The sequence below is a fragment of the Hyposmocoma kahamanoa genome, unplaced genomic scaffold (assembly GCF_003589595.1).
Source record: "Hyposmocoma kahamanoa isolate Upper Pololo Valley unplaced genomic scaffold, ASM358959v1 80, whole genome shotgun sequence".
Lineage (NCBI taxonomy): Eukaryota > Metazoa > Arthropoda > Insecta > Lepidoptera > Cosmopterigidae > Hyposmocoma > Hyposmocoma kahamanoa.
In genome coordinates this window covers 3,532,017-3,545,928 of record NW_020654051.1, presented here as the reverse complement: position 1 = coordinate 3,545,928, position 13,912 = coordinate 3,532,017, and the positions used below count along the sequence as shown (strand labels likewise).

The 13,912-nt window shown below is 36.9% G+C and overlaps 1 protein-coding gene across 2 annotated transcripts in view; it reads right to left on the bottom strand.

Annotated features, from left to right (window-relative positions):
- Nucleotides 1-2,934, bottom strand: part of LOC113233739 (sodium-independent sulfate anion transporter-like) — a 42,118-nt gene extending 39,184 nt beyond the window's left edge. Inside the window, exon 1 of one of the 2 annotated variants that reach the window (XM_026468926.1) lies at nt 2,748-2,934. The gene's annotated coding sequence lies outside the window, so the exon portion shown is untranslated. Of the gene's footprint in view, nt 1-2,578; nt 2,603-2,747 lie in introns of those variants that run through there. The other variant, XM_026468928.1, reaches the window with a different exon arrangement.
- Nucleotides 2,935-13,912: the final 10,978 nt, after the last annotated feature.

The window sequence follows — 13,912 nt, the reverse complement described above, 5'->3', positions numbered from 1 at the left end:
TTGTATGTATGTTACGCAAAAACTCGTAAAAATTTGTGAACCGATTTCGATGATTCTTTTTTTTAATTTATTTATTTAATTACATTTGAATAAAATATTCCATCTCTAAGGGTGGCAAACTAGATGTGAATCCGGTTTTGCACACTTTCCGGTAACAGATTACAATAAAATTTGGCAAATAGACGTAAATCACGAACTTTTGAGGTCGGTTTTTTAATGATATAAGCGACAGGGCGAACAACAATAGGCATTATTTAGGTGTACATGCTCCATCGTCGACCTCATCGCCACTTTCCACCAGGTGAGATGCAGGTCAAATACGCAGTTATATATCGTATAATAAACCTGTCTTTAACAGTTAATGTACTAATCGAAGCTTTAAATCTCAAAGATCTGAAAATCAGTGACTCTGTGCCCGTCACCCCGAGAATAAGTTAACATATAAATAACATCTCCCATGTGCCTGTAATTACCTTTCTAAACAGGAACTTCATAGCGGCAGAAAAAGGTAAAGTGACAGCAGGTCCTTGTACGACTTTTGTCACAAGGCCCTCCGCTGCTACTCAAGTGATTTGCATTTTTTTATCATAAAATAATACATGTTTCCAAAAGAAAGGAGACGAGATAATGTTTAAATACGAGTTTTGCAAAAAAGCAATAAAAAAATACGCGGTTATATTTGAGGTCATGAGCGACAACTTTTTTTAACTACCTACCATTTTTGAAAATAATTTATACAGTTAAATCTTTTTCACTTTGTCGTAATATTTATATAAAACGGAATGCATTGTGATTGTTCTATCTATTGGTATATTCATTCCGTTTACAATGCCTAACCAAACTTGAATTCCACTGTAATGTTTTGTACCCATATTGCTTGTATAATAATAAAATTAAGTACGCTGTTTTTTGTACACAATTTGTTTCGCTCTTGATTAGGATTTTTTCTTTAGTTGTATTTAGCGTAGGTATCGTCAACAAACAATTTAAGATTTAAATTAAATTCTATGCCACTTATAATACGAACGACCCTACAATGTGCAAAGCATATCAAATACACTGTTTCGTCTTTGCGAGTGTTATACTTTTAATTATTGGCCTGTTTCTACACGATCTTGTTTTATTTACCTTTACATTGTTCTAATAAGTTGCACACATATAAAAATTCGCTTTACATCTCTTTATATAATGCCATTAATGTTGAAGTCATGATAATCGGTTTTTTCAACCAATTTACATAACTACACTACACTTAATTTGATTTTCACAGGTGTAGTTTTCTAGAGGTTTGGATTTCTACTTGATGACAATAAGTAAAATTACTGGTACCATAGAAAAGGTGCACGATTTTTCGAATTAGTGTTTGCTTAATTAGGTAAGTTATCTAATTGAAAAGATTTTTTAACAATTAGAATTCTTTTTTAAATAACAATCAATGATAATTTAAATGATATTTTAATTTGGTTTTAATAAGAATGACGCATTGTTAAGACTGAATTTCTTCAATTAGTTGTGAATTCTTGCCATTTGCACGCAAAGATTGGTGTACATAAAATCAAATACTAAAAATTAAAGTAGCCCACTGTATCAACTATAGGTTCCACTGCCTGGCGTAGGTCTTCCTAAAGGCACCACTTAATCGCATCGAAACATAGTTTTTTGTAAATACTTATTGCAATTGCGAAACTTTAGTTTCCTCTCTTACATTGAAGGAAACTGTTAGTTTAAAAACGTTAACGGTAATAAGTAGAGATTCAAGATAGATGATTTTTCAGCCCATGAATTGAAGTCTACCCTAAGCGTACTTATAAGTTCAAGGTCGTTCGAACCGGATATTAAAAGGGATCTATGGATATACAATTCGGTGAAGTAGGTACAGCTGTACCTTACACGGGTTATTATCGAATAAACTATTTATATTTCAGTCTTATACAATCAATACTTTTAAAGCTACTCGGTGTAACCTTGAAACATCTGTGTGTAAAGAAGCCCGCAATTGAAGGTCGGTTGTCTCTTTATTTCAGGTAAAATTGTTTTAGTGGAGTTTTATTGCAAAATGCTATACTTCGTCTTCAATGAACACTTGTCACGTTGTAACAGGTTTCATGTACCTGCGTTTCGAGTACTTTGGTAAATACTCTATTTATTTACAGGTAAGGACTGTAATTACAACACCTACGTAAAGTAATTTAAGTGTCGTTTATATAGGGCGGGGTATTGTAAACTGTAACTGTTATTTGAAAAGTAATAATAACAAATGAATACGAGACGCAATTTGTGCCACAGTGGGTGGTCTATAGGTAGCCGAGAGAAATCGGAACAAAACAACCCCTGCCGGCACGATGCCGGAACGACCACGGCATAACGACGGAGGCGCAACGACGATGCACTACGGCGTTACACGATGCTGCGTGACTCACGTTTGCAATCGTTAGCGGGAAAATAAATACTGCGTCGAAGCAATTTTCACTTGCATGTTTCAACTTAGAAGAATAAGGAATTTTCTATACGCATGAACCACCAGTTACATCTTTGATGATGTATTTTAAGTATTTAGATATAACTTAAAATTACTTACTTCAACTTTTGTAGTACTCGGAGAGACGCGTTTAGTTCAGGGGTAAAATTAAAAACTTAGTCGTAATTTTTTTCACAAATTTAAAACTGTTATTTTTTTGCGCTACGTCGATGGTCCGTCAGTCAGTCAGCTGGCACCGGTTTGAGGATGTCTCCGGAAAGAAACTCACTTGCGGGGTGGTCGTTGAGGAGTCGATGTGGAAGCGCTTGGCGGTGCGTGTCGGTGTCAGCTACAGGCGCTCATGCCGTTCGGCGCGGACTGAGGAGTACTGGAACCGGCCGTGGTGCGGGACAATGCCGGCAAGCGAGTGGCGAGAAACAAAACTGACGACGTGCGTCTTGTAGCGCGGAGCGAGCGCAACTGAACTAGCTCACACACAAGTGTGCGGTTATTACAGCCGCTCCGACAGCTGCCGCCGGAGCCTACCCTGGCTCCCGTGCCCCTCGCAGCCGAAAGTCCCCGCTGCGCCGTCGCCGCGGAGGCTGCGTGCGCCGCATCCCTCACCGTCCTTGCTCCCCTATCTACCCGCTCCAACTTCACCCTCCCCCTCGAAGACCTCTGTTTCAAACGTGTATCACATACTTACTCTAAATGACATTATGATGTTAAGCTAATAAACTCGACAAGATGAGCTTATTGCGTTTAGTCTCTGGATACGTAATAGTTCCGATCGACCCTGACGCCGCAATTACCAGGTGTGCACGTGAACTTGATTGCGATTAATAACGTAATTCTTTAGAATTACTTCCATATTATGTAACCTACTAGAGTATTGGCACTATCTAATAATATATAATAATAATAATATACATACATGGTGTAATCGTTAAGTGTGCCCAGGCGATTATACATATGTTCCGTAAATATATAAAGATATCAAAAACCTTTAAACTAACGAAACGAAAGTTTCGACGACGAAATTTTAACGAAAGTGTTGTTGATTATAGAAATGAACTCCGGAAGGGATTGATAATATCATATTAAATGTGTGGGAGCGTTTAACGTTAAAATTTTGGATATTTCTAGTTTTATTTTCAAAAAGTTATTGTCGTCGTTTTTCTCATTAGGTAACGTACTTTTCATATCAGTTTCAAAATTTTTATATCTCTGTATTTACGGAATAATGGTTATGAAGAGTCCAGAGAAAATGTATATGAAGAGTCCAGGGAAAGAATGATCAAAGTTACTTGAGAAGAATTTTAGGAAAAACTATGTTTTATTTTGGAGAACTTTTAATTATTATTAATACAAAGATCGAACACTCAGAAAAAATTCCTTCGATCCGGCCGGATTCGAACCGACGTCTTCTAGCTTACCGTGCCAGACGCTATACCAACTAAGTTCGATTAATTCGAGAGTTCGAAAAGTTCGAGTAATTTCACAAAAAAAATTTAATATCAATTCAATAAAAATTTAGAACTTTTAATTATTAGTGAAAGAGACACGCAAAATCAATGACATAAATTTATGTTTCACTAAAAATCATTTTAACTAAAAAACATTGACAAATAATTTTTAACTTTTATACCATTTAGTCGCAAGCATTTTTATGACAAGATAATTTTTAAAGACATTGAATCTTATTAGGCTTTTCTTATGTGAAGAAGGAGGCACACGAGCAGACGAGCTACTTGATAGGAGGTGGTCATCGTCGCCCATGGACATTTGCAATATCAGATAAGCTGCCTATGAGTTGCAAGCCATTGAGAGCCCAGTAAACACGCTTTTTCAAGAACCCAAGTTATAGCGCTAAAGAAATACTTCAGAAGGAAGATCATTCCACACCTTGCAGGTGTCTTTTTCTGATTTAGGCAAAATACGCTCTGCGTTTACCAAACTGGATGGCGGTATTAACTTAAAACGTGTTTGTTTTTAAGTGACTTTGACCATTCTTTCCCTGGCCTTTTTATATATATTATTAACAAGTAAGCAGTTTCACTTACACCCTATATAGCTATTCTCAAGTATAATACACTTGATGAAATAGCTATCTGAGTAGGTTACTAAATAGATTAAGGCCAGAACTTTGCTTTAGATTAGGAAGGAGCTCGCTGAAAGCACAGAATAATTAATTTACTTAACTACATTACAGTACCCAGTCAATGACACGTTACATTTTGTTTAATTGTTTATTATAATATTAGCCTACCCTATTCAAAGCGAATAAATGAATGTACAATTTTCAAGAAAAAAATTTTACATTTTGTACGTACTTGTACATACTGACATTATTATATACGTCTCACTGCTAGACACGGGTCTTCCAAGGTGACGGGTTTAGACTATTAACACAGATTACTTAATAGTTAATATTAGGGGTTAAACTGTGAAATTGCAACTATCTTACAAAAAAAATTAAAACCATTTTTTTTGTAAAATAAAATATTATATTTGTTTAATCAAAATCGAAATAATTTTTTTTCCATAGGTAAGCATTATTACACTTGAAATCGTCACATTGGTGACAATTATAACTCTACCGCTCATTCGTAAGGCAGATTCTCTTGAGAAGAATGAGCAAGAAACTCAGGGGTTGCTCTTTGTAAATAACATTTGTACGTATCCAACATTTACAATACATATTTTTTTGCTTTCAAACACCAGAGATCGAGACTACCTCCATTAGCTAAATGGGTTACTACCATGGATTTTTGTCATCCAAGTACGCAGAAGTTGTATAAATAACCTTTAGTACAAAGTTTTTGTTTCACTGTAGTTCTGTACCTCGCGAATGGCAAATTTTGTATATCAACCGGAATCTTATTATAGATGCGTACACATTAATAATAATAATAATAATAACGCACACACTCAACATAGCCCCGCACTAGGGAAACACTGTGTCGCGGGTGCCATGGACAGACACATAGACAACCACAAATTACACCCAAACTCACGGGAGACATAAATGTAGGCCATACACATATTTCTCCCGGCCTGGGAATCGAACCCAGGACCTCTGCATGGCAGTCCGGCATGGTAACCGTTCGGCCACAGAGGCAGTTACTTTTGTTACATTGCTAGTTACATTGCTGGTTACTTTGCTCTTATATGAATTTATAACTTTGTGAAGACGACCATCAAAGTATTTAACCTCGTTGTCTATTCATTTCTGCCATCTAACCCGAAGGTCATTTAAACCTTTGCGATAGAACTCTGGGGACCTGGTGTCCACGAGCTGTGAGAAGGAATTTTGTACTGCTTTCTGGGAATATTTTTTCCCTTGCAAAAAATAGTCCAAATCACGGAAAAAATTGGTTGGGGCGAGGTCCGGACGGTAGGATGACGGATGGTTTCTAATTGCCGTGTTAAAACTGTTTCTCGAGCAGTGTGAGGTGTTGCCTTATCATGGAGCAATAATGGAGAGTTGTTTTGTTGGAGGGTTGTTTTACTGCGAGTTTCGCCGTCATTGTTCAAATGTCATGTCATATTGTGGGTATGCTAACGTTAAACCATGCCGCTAATGCCTTGGTAGTTTGATACGGATCGGCATCCATCATCACCTTCAATTCATCGTTATTTACCTTAGTGACTGGTCTCCTTGTAATTCATTCTTTAAGTCGAAATTTCTAAAATTGCCGAAATACGTACTCCAAACATAGCCTTGACATTACGAGCAGTTTCTGCTGCGTTAACCCCATTTGGGAACTCGTATTCAAAAAATACTCTGATTTTCGCTGTATCCATCTTTTCGTTAAAAGCTGAACAATTATTAAAAACAAATATCATGCTTTTTTAAATTAGGATTCTTTTAGTTTTCATGTTTAAAACAATTTCACTCTGAAATCTGACACCATGCAGGTTTAATTTTAATTCAGTGGGTATGTAATTATGAAATTAAATAGACGTGGTCTCAGAGATACGAACCATGAACCTCTCAATTGAAAAGCAACCACTCTCTTTCAACGCTTCTACCGCATTCTAAGCAGAAAACCTTTATTATTGCCTATGTTGTTTTGTCTGTCCATATAACATTTGCAGTGCCACTCAGAGTTTCAAATCGCGAAGATCTAAGGGACACTGTCATTGCGCCCGTCACTCTGAGACATAAGTTGACAAGTCCCATGTGCTTGTAATTTCACCAGCACCCTTTCCCTTTCAAACTGCTGCCTTTCCGCACGACGTACCATTGCTTTCTCTGGGCAACAGTCTACGAGTACCTTACCCCGATCGGCAAATCCTTTAATCACGATGGCAAGCATTATAGTGTACGCCATCGATACGATGAGAAGAAAATTACCTTTGAAGTTTAATATGTGATCTATAAACCTCTAAATACAACTTATCTACGCGTATTCTCCAAAAAGGCAAGATATAACGTAACTAAGCAACGTGGGAATAGACTCATATTCAAAATTAAATTTAATTATAAAAGGACAACCATAAATGGGGTTAGGAGTTTTATTTTTTACAGTTGTTTCCCATTTAGCCTCGACTGAAGCTAAATGAGGTACGACTGTACCGGTACATATGACGTAATTAAAGAACGAATATTAGTGAAAAGAATTAATATGCAGTCAGGAAGATACCAATGGCGATGCTTAATGTTGGGTATAACCAGAAGAAGCACGATAGCAGTGTGTATGCAGTAGGAATAAGGTCCCTCAGAATGATATGTAATGTAAGATTTTGTGACAGATTGAAGAATACGGTGTCTTGTTTAGAGAACGGTGTGTTGAGGTGGTTTGGGCGCATGGAGCGGATGAAAGAAACTTGAGAGGCGAAAGAGATGTATGAGCCAATGTGGAAGGAAGCACATGAAGAGGATGGCATGAAGCACGTTTTCAGAGAGTAATGAGAAGAATAAGAATGTAAAAGTAAGAATCCAAATGCGTGAGTACATGTATGTATGTATGTAGAAAGTGTCGAAATTTTGAATGAACTGATAGAGGGCATTGGTAAACCTTGACAAAATCTTGTAAGCGTCAAAAAATTTAACTAAATTTCCGTCGAAAGATCCGGAATTGTAAGAATTACGTATGAGTTAAATGTAAACAACATTAGATACAAATGAACGTTTTTTTTTTTCAACATACGTCGTTCATTCGAAATAATGGAACGAGGGCAAGATGATGACATTGTCTACAAATTTTTTATCGTGATTGTTTCGATTGATTCGTTGAAATGCCCCGAATTATCTTATGTAAGCTGTATTACCCAAATAAATCTAACATCTGGACAAAGCGGACCATTCAGTAAGACATTCGCAAATTCAGTGACGCGATTATTGACAGATGTATTCGATAAATTTCTGTTCTTTTCCATGTAACAGACATCAACAGTTATCGCATTACGTAATGAGTTCACATCGTTGTGCTAAAAACGGTGACATAAAACAAATAATTAAAATTGTTAAAAAAACTGCGAATAGTAATCCTAAATGCAATCAAACACATACAGTTTACAAATTCGTGTGTTCCAAGTAGTTTATGCGGTTACTCCGATTTTTGTGAATCGATTTCGAAGATTTGTTTTTTGTTGGAAAGGGGGCACCTCAATAGTGATTCCATTCAAATTTGAAGAAAATATTCCATCTCTAAACGCGTTCGCACACTGCATGCCGAGTATTCGTTCCGAATCCGAGAGTACTTATACAAATCTAGAAAACTAGGACCCACTTCACAAAAAAAATACGAATACCTCTTGTACACCTACAGATACAATGATCCCTGTCACATTTCGGACCGTCATATCTCGGATTCGGAACGAACCGGACGTAGCGCGCAAACCGCACCCTTAGTAATATAAGGGCACAATCCAAAAAAAGTAGATTTTTGGGAAATTTGGGAATTGATAGGGACTTAAATAATAAATGGGATCAAACTTATATAGCTCCATATTTCTGTTATATTTTTTGTACTATATGGGTCTAACTTGAAAGTGTTTTTTTAACTCGCTTGAAACTTATAGAATTTATTTATATTATTTTTTTTTATTGCTATTTATAATACATTTATCAAAGAACAAATCTGCCAAATTTCATATTTATAACTTAAATAATAAGCATGTTATTTGAAAAAATAGGTGTAATGTAGGAATCCAGAATCTTAATACGCGATTTCCCAAAAATGTACTTTTTTTGGATTGTGCCCTTATATTACTAAGGGTGCGAAACGCTCTAAGGGTAGCAAATTAGGAGATGAATCCGGTTTATTTTTTATCGGTAGATTTTACTCGATTGATGTAATTACATCATTACCACAGACTTTTGAGGTCAGTTTCTTTAATAAAAAAGTCTTAACTAGAATTGTATTCGAATTGTCATTCTTGCTCACATGCGTGTGCTTGTTTATTTCTAGTGTGTTCCTAACCACTACGGGCTATCGCAGACTTATCAACGATGGCTATATACTCAATAGTCTTTTGCAGCTGAGTCATGGACCAGTTTGACACGTTAGTTTTGTTATTACTTTATATTTCCTTCTTTTTATTGTCAAATAAGCCGGTTTTGAGTTTTGGATATAGATTAAACTACTTCCTTATAGGAGACGTGTGACGTAGTTGTCCCTACATGCGTTGATAGAGTGCGCTACGGAATGGACGTACTTAAACAAAAAGGACCCAATGCACATTCAGTCACTTTCGAGATATGGCAGTTTGAAGTTTAAAAGTGTTTCTCACTCATTTTATTCTCAAAACATATAATGTCATGTATGATGAGATATTTATTTATGTTTGTATGTTGGATTTTTTGCTGATCTAAGATGCTAGACTTTAGGAACCATTTGGAACATATAACTCATTTTTTGATGATTTTGTTAATTGGATCATTTTTTCTCAATTATACGTAGCATCTAATTGACCACTTTCACACAAGTCCTACCATGACAGTTGAGATTAATAGGGAAAATTGCTTCCACTTGTTGCGTCGTCACGGTTGAAGGACACACGTATAACATAACATACGTACGTATTAAGATACCTTGTGTCTAAGGCGTCAAAGGTTACGCTGCGAAGATGCTCTACGATAGACCGGTTGCAGGCATAATTTGTTATTTGGATTATCCTCGTTTTTAACTTTGTTTGTGTTGCTGCTAATAGCAAACTTAGGAATTACCTGTTAGATATATTATTTTAGATACAGCAGGCTGTAGCAGGACATCAGACATTTTTGTTTAACTACATACTTTTTTGTCCCATTATTATCTGATACCTACTAACTTCAGTACTAGAAGAACCCCTTGTGAAAGAGTCGTCCAGGGAAGTGTTGCCACCTTACGTATTTCAGCCGCCAAGCAGTATTGTCAGCAATATTGTGTTCCGGTTTAGAAGGGTAAGGGTGCTGGTGAAATTACAGGCACATGGGACTTGTCAACTTATGTCCCAGGGTGACGGATGCAGTGGCATTGGCCCTCAGATCTTTGCTATTTAAAGCTCTGACACTGCAACTGTTATGGACAGGCGTGTAGCTTACCATCAGGCGCACGACTTGTTCGTCTCGTCACAAGATATTATAAGTAAAAAAAGTTATGTTTATTTATTAATGTCTTGTGTTATTGTTACCTTTATCAGCTCTTTGGCTAGTTTTAACAACATTTACGGAGCGCAATCAAGTAAAATGTAGTACCTATTATTTTGATGCGAACCTATTTTGTTTTCCATCAGCATGAACTTCTTGATGATGCGGCATGTATTTATAATTACAGCTTTTTGTAAGGTAATGTAGGGTTTACAGTTATAAGCCTTCCTCGTCGTGTGATCCAGTCATCAGCAAATGTAAGGGAAGTCGCCATATATCGTGAGTGGTGTGTGTCGGTCTAGTGACAACCCTAGTGAAATTATAAATAATGACGACCAAGTACGGGCAGTTAGAAAAACTCGCACTGTCTCCCAGATTAGGCGATTTTTCACCATTTAGGCTACTTTGAGGGATCGCGCGGCCACTAACCGGCAGCAAGCAGAATTGTAGAATTGTTTTTCTTGAATTTTAAGGATTTTATGGCTTGGGCGAATATCGGCTACTTAACATACATAAATTGGCGAATTAACTTCACAAAAGTCTGGCAACACTGTTGACTCCCGCCTCTTCAGTCCCTTCACGACGATGGGCCTTACAATACGTCCGAAACGTCGAGGTAAATAAAATATGTTTTCATACACGATTAAGTCCCGAATTTAAAATAAAATAATCTAGGGATCTTTAAGATATGATACTCAAAGTTATGGAGAACATGATTTGGGGTAACGAGGCTTGTGGAAATGACAATTAGGTACTAATACTTCTTTCTTGTCTCAAAATTCTAGTTTATTAATATTAGACGCAGACTTTATTTACCTTAACGAGTGGATAAGTTAAATTAGGGTCACATCTGCAAAGTGGTAACTTTTCATGAGAGAGGCTTAACCCTTACGACCTAACGACTGCCGCCGTTTTAAAGCATAGGTTCACAAAGTTTTTGACACGCCGCCGCCCACTTAGGCAAAAAAATTTGAACGCCCAACACAACAAGTAATAATTGAAAATCCTGTATCGCGGGTGCCATGGACACACACATAGACAACCACAAATTACACCCAAACTCACGAGAGAAATAAGTGTAGGCCATACAAATATTTCTCTTGGCCCAGGAATCGAACCCAGGAACTCTGCATGTCAGTCCAGTCTGGTAAACGTTCGGCCGCGAAGGCTGTTATATATATGTAGTGTAGTTTATAAAGATAATTCAGATTTTTTTAAATGCGATATCATCCTCTGGATTGGGCTCCCCAATTGTTGATGCCGCAATTGCTACCGCCGCCGCCGATGGTAGTAGGGACCACTTTGAGAAACTTTGATTTAAAGCGTCTTACATTAAGTTGTCTGATTCGCCAATGAGGCCTAAATCGTCAATGAAACCCTTTAATTGTCAATTGAAATTAACAAATAAATATGAAGATATTCCGCATGGATTTATTCAGTTATGTTCTACTTTCACTTAGGAGAATTGTTATATATATAATTAGACGTGTATAACAAATTAACATGGATTTAATATATTTTTTAATTTAAATTATAAGATATTTTAACACACGTAAAACGTGATGTGACTGAAAAAATTAAAAAGAACTGTAACCATTTTTTGTATCGATATATTTCAACGCGATTTTCAAGCGAATGAATTCAATAGAAAGACAAATCGAATAGTCTAAATCAGAAAGCAATAAACATTTTGTAATAATATCATTCCATTTGAACAAAACTCGATTTACAACAAATAATGACTTGTAAATAGTTTTTGCCCTCGATTTTGGACGTTAAATAGTTTTTAACTCAATTTAAACCCAGCGTTAACGACATAAAGCGCGAGATCTCTATGCGAGAATATATATATATATATATCGTGTTTTACAGGCTCCTGTCTACCCTGGGATTCTTCACTGTGCACTGGGGGCGGTAGGGGCCACTTTGGGAAACCATGACTTAGAGCGATCTATTTAAATATATTTGATTGTGTTTGAAAGTAAAATCTGTTGAATTATTAAGTGCATGGCACAAATGTTGTTTACAATAATAATAATAATAATAACGCACACACTCAACATAGCCCCGCACTAGGGAAACCCTGTGTCGCGGGTGCCATGGACACACACATAGACAACCACAAATTACACCCAAACTCACGAGAGAAATAAATGTAGGCCATACAAATACTTCTCCCGACCCGGGAATCGAACCTAGGACCTCTGCGTGGCAGTCCGGCATGGTAACCGTTCGGCCACGGAGGCAGTTCATCATCAATGATTATTTATTAATTATTTACACAATTTGTTTTATGTTGTTCGTAATTTTTGTGACTTCAACTTGTTGTATGATCACATGTGACTTTATTTTACGATAATATGGCCTACCTTTGATAGGCAATCTGACAGAACGGCCTGGGTAATCCAATTCAGAACTCTTCGATATTTTAACCGAATCGTTGGATTGGATATCGTTCTCGAATCGAAATTCGGATTCGTATACGATATCGTTATCCAACAGCATCTACGAAGTTAGTCGGTGAAATAGATTATAAGAAAAGACCCAAAATATAGCAATGCATTAAAATAAATTAATAAAATTGAACAAAACCCTGACTTTATTTACAATAATAAGAGATTTCCATATTACATTTTGGCTTTGTGAACAATAGGACGTTCGATAACTTTCATTCGATAACTGTGTTCTGAATAACGTTTGTAGCCTTTGCCGGTCGAGAAGTTCGAGTAATCGTACGGGTGTGACGTCATTTCGGTTCGGTTTCGAATACGACAGTTTGACGTTCGATTCGGGTGTTGTGAATAACGCACACACTCAACATAGCCCCGCACTAGGGAAACCCTGTGTCGCGGGTGCCATGGACACACATATAGACAACCACAAATTACACCCAAACTCACGAGAGAAATAAATGTAGGCCATACAAACATTTCTCCCGGCCCGGGAATCGAACCTATGGGACCTCTGCGTGGAAGTCCGGCATGGTAACCGTTCGGCCACGGTGGCAGTTAAATAAAAATAAAAAGAATCGGTCGACAACTGAAATATCGTAAGGTTTTGAATCGACCTCCTGGTGAGGACAAGGTGATTAATTTCCTGTGCAAACAGACTTACTGTTTCCACCTAATAGCACAGATAAAGACGAAACTGATCTTGGGTTATCACGTCATTAGGTAACCGCTTTGCCGAAGACAGTGAACAAAATTCCTCAAAAATCTTGTGAGTAGCCTAACCGCATTGGGCTTGTGTTTTTCACAACAGTTCAATAAAAAAAAACAATATGAAGTCGTTAATCTTTTAGGTTTAATACGCGCGTCATAGCATCTGAGTTCACACGTGATTGACGAACATGCTTTATTTGTAGTACCTAATTGCAATCTAAACTGAGTGTCAATCCTTAGTAAATAGACTTACTAAAGCTTTACATACTTCTTTTTTATGTTGTTTTTGTGTACTTTGTCCATAAAACTTAAAGATAAGATAACCGCACACAAAATATTCTGCCCCTGTTGTTTGAAACGGCGCATGGGACATTTTTTTTTTCAAGAAATTTATTTTGTATACTGCCGCGATCATTAAAAAAATGGCGATCTGTCACTATTTTTAAATTAAAAGAAGGTATGATTTTTTATTATTTTTATGTTTTTAAACATTACTTTCTCGGTTTCGAGTTTTGTCACAAGCGCCCTTTTAGCTAACGGCGGCCATATTGTGTATCCTACTAAAGACTTACATTGCAGAATCATTATATTCCACGTTTTTTAAATTGCGAATTCAGAACCCTTCCCAACTAATGCATCGAAAAGGAGAGTTGGTTGCGAGAAGATAAAGCCTAAAATACCAAGACGAACCGATACAAGGGCAACTAGTCTAGC